At 40.4% G+C, this 3,379-nt stretch overlaps 1 non-coding gene across 1 annotated transcript; it reads right to left on the bottom strand.

Annotated features, from left to right (window-relative positions):
- Positions 1-2,557: 2,557 nt before the first annotated feature.
- LOC141698843 (small nucleolar RNA R71) lies at positions 2,558-2,664 on the bottom strand. Its single transcript, XR_012565342.1, has one exon. It is a non-coding gene; the product is annotated as a small nucleolar RNA R71 (small nucleolar RNA).
- Between the last annotated feature and the right edge of the window lie 715 nt (positions 2,665-3,379).

Genomic DNA, 3,379 nt, shown 5'->3' with positions numbered 1-3,379 from the left:
CATACTCTAGTTTCTCTCAAAAGAAAATAGTTTTAAAAACTACCACAACACCTGGGGGAAGTGTGAAGGGTAGTGACCAAGGTGAGGGTAAGGGTGAAAATCAAATAAGCCCTAAGGATAAGGTGGGTGAGGAAAGTATGATCCAAACCAGCCACATCACAGTCTTATTACTAGTTGCATCCTCTCAAAAGGATGTAGCTCTGGAAACAAGCTCTCAACCAAAAGCACAAGCCAAAAGGGGAAGGGACACAACTGACCAACATAAACCTATATCAGAAAGAAGAAGCTAAAACCATTTGGGGAGTCATGGGGTGCACACAGTACCAACTGCAGTAAAAGACTCAGTTATAGCACCATCTCAAAGTCAGGTTGATGTGGCTCAAATAAATGTGGATTCACATCCAAAATCTCTCATTATCGATACACCATACTGATAAGTGGCATTTTATACCACTTAGAACGTCTTAAAATGGCTTAAATTGGTGTCTTGAAATCAAGTATTTTGTGTATTTGATGCGTTTTTCTAGTGTTTATGTATTTCAAGGTATTAGTTGCATTTCGGAGGAGGAATCATCAAGAATAAGCCTTGGCATGTGTTCACCATTGCGAGAGGAAAAGAACGGGCAGATTACGGCGAAGAAACGGAGCAAACCTGGAAATTTTCCAGTAGGGTCCTGCGCGCCCGCGCAACAATGCTGAGCGGCCGCACAGCAGCCTTGCGCGCCCGCGCAGAAATGCTGAGCGGCCGCGCAGGGTCGGGGAAAATAATATATTGTTTTAGACTTCTACTTCTGTTTGGCTTCCAACTTCTATGTAATCTGAGTTTTATGGGACTATTATATAAGTAGATTTGAGACGTTTTTCACAGAGTATTAAGAGGGGATTATGTTTTAGATTGTGTTTTGCAAGAAGCGAAGGAGATAAGGAAGAAGACCGATTTAGCACACAGCAACGAAGAGGAAGCATATATTCTTGTGATTCTTGTTTCGTTGTAACGTTGGATGCTAGTTTTCTTGCTTTGATTTATTTACTCTTGTGACGTACTCTGTTTTAATCTAATTAGTTTAGTTGTTATTTTCTTGTGTTCGTTTATCATGATTTCATATGAACCCATGATGGCGATAAGTTCTATTATGGGCTAATCGTGATCATGGGGTTGCAACGGATTTACTATGGAATTCTTTAGTTAATTGTTTAATACTTTAGTGTGTGATGATTGCATGATATCTAGTATTGGTTGTGCGTATTCATCTTATGTGCGTCGCGAACATATAAGATAGGGTGTTAATCTCTTGTGAAGCGACGGTGGATCTTGAGATTTAGAACTTGCCATGCTAGCATAGGTTCATGTACATTGTGCATGACTAGTGGGTAACTCTAACAGTTTTATTTGCCCTATGTAATCAAAAGGAATAACTTGTGCTTAAATCGTTGTGTTGTCAATTTCTGTAGACATATAGGAACTCAACATAATTGATGACTATTCAATTTCTATCTTAATTGTGGATGTTTGGTAGAATGGTATTAGTACAATGAAAGTTGGCTTTTATCAGTTTTGTGTTATTCGATTAATATCATCACTGTCACATGCTAAAGGTAATAACTATGGCTATAGAAGGAAGTAATAATGAAGTTGTGATCTCATGAGTGTTTTATTATTGATAAATTGAAGTGTTAGTTAAGTGGTTAATTAAGTAGTTAATTATAGTTAATATTTAATCAACAATTTTAAGTGTTATCTTAACATTGAGAAGTAATCATACATTGGTGAGTGAGTTAAATTAGACAATAAATTAGTCTGAGTCTCTGAGGGAACGAACTAGAAAGTATTCTATATTACTTGCGAACGCGTATACTTACGTGAATATTAGTGCGTGATTTCGCCCTAACAAGTTTTTGGCGCCGCTGACGGGGACTCGGTGTATTTGTTTAGTTTATGTACTTACCATCATTGGTCATTAGGACTCAGTGATTAGGACGTAGTAGTTAATTACTCTTTTCGGTTTTGTTTCAGGTACTTTAGCAAACATTTATGCAAACTCGTTCTCGTGCTCGCAAGAGGACCTTAGATACAGCTGAGGAGAAAGACGAAGTTCTTGATACACCGGAGAAGTTAGATTTTGAGGATTCGGATTCAGGAACTGAGCAGAAAGAACCAGTAAACATGGGAGATCATATTGTTCAAGCTGATCCAGCTCTTATGGATTTTTCTCGGCCTAAAATTGATGACATTCAGTCAAGCATCCTTCATCCGGCTATTCAAACTAACACCTTTGAAATCAAGCCGGGCACTATTCAGATGGTGCAGAATTCTGTTTCTTTTGGAGGAGCGGCAACTGAAGACCCCAACATGCACATAAGGAATTTTGTCGAGATCTGCAGCACTTTTAAGTATAATGGCGTGACTGATGAGGCTATCAAGTTGAGGCTTTTCCCATTCTCACTGAAGGATAAGGCTAAAGACTGGTTACATTCTGAACCAGCTGGGTCAATCACTACGTGGCAAGATCTTGCGCAAAAGTTTCTGGTGAAGTTTTATCCAATGGCAAAGACTGCTGCTATGAGGAGTGCTCTTACTCAGTTTGCGCAGCAACCTACAGAATCTATGTGCGAGGCTTGGGAACGCTACAAGGAAATGTTGAGAAAATGTCCACATCATGGAATGCCGGATTGGATGGTAATCACTGGTTTTTATAATGGTTTGGGGGCTCAATCTCGGCCCATGCTCGATGCAGCAGCTGGAGGCGCCTTATGGGCTAAAAGCTATACTGAGGCGTACAATCTTATTGAGACGATGGCTGTAAATGAGCATCAAAACCCAACTCAGAGGATGACATCAGGCAAGGTAGCAGGTATTCTGGAAGTTGATGCAGCCACCGCTATTGCAGCCCAGCTCCAAGAGCTATCAATGAAGGTTGATTCTTTGGCTACGTATGGAGTTAATCAAATAGCTATGGTTTGTGAGCTTTGTGCAGGTTCTCATGCTACGGATCAGTGTTCTCTTGTCAACGAATCTGTTCAGTATGTGAATAATTATCAGCGACAACAGCAGCCTGTGCCAGCGACCTATCATCCTAACAACAGAAATCATCCAAATTTCAGCTGGGGAAATAATCAGAATGCTATTCAGCCACCATATCAGCAAGGAGTGAGTAAACAGTTTAACCCACCTGGATTCCAGCAACCACATCAGTATGCTACAAGACAATCATATCCTCAACAGGGAAGTGCAGCTGCACCTACTAGTGCTGATTTTGAGGAACTTAAGCTGTTGTGCAAAAGTCAGGCGGTTTCTATCAAGACCTTGGAAAATTAAATCGGTCAATTAGCCAATGCAGTGCTCAATCGTCAACCTGGCACTCTTCCCAGTGACACGGAA

This window comes from Apium graveolens, chromosome 11, assembly GCF_009905375.1.
Source record: "Apium graveolens cultivar Ventura chromosome 11, ASM990537v1, whole genome shotgun sequence".
Classification (NCBI taxonomy): domain Eukaryota; kingdom Viridiplantae; phylum Streptophyta; class Magnoliopsida; order Apiales; family Apiaceae; genus Apium; species Apium graveolens.
The sequence above is the reverse complement of the archived record's forward strand: the minus strand, read 5'-3'. Positions and strand labels throughout refer to the sequence as shown.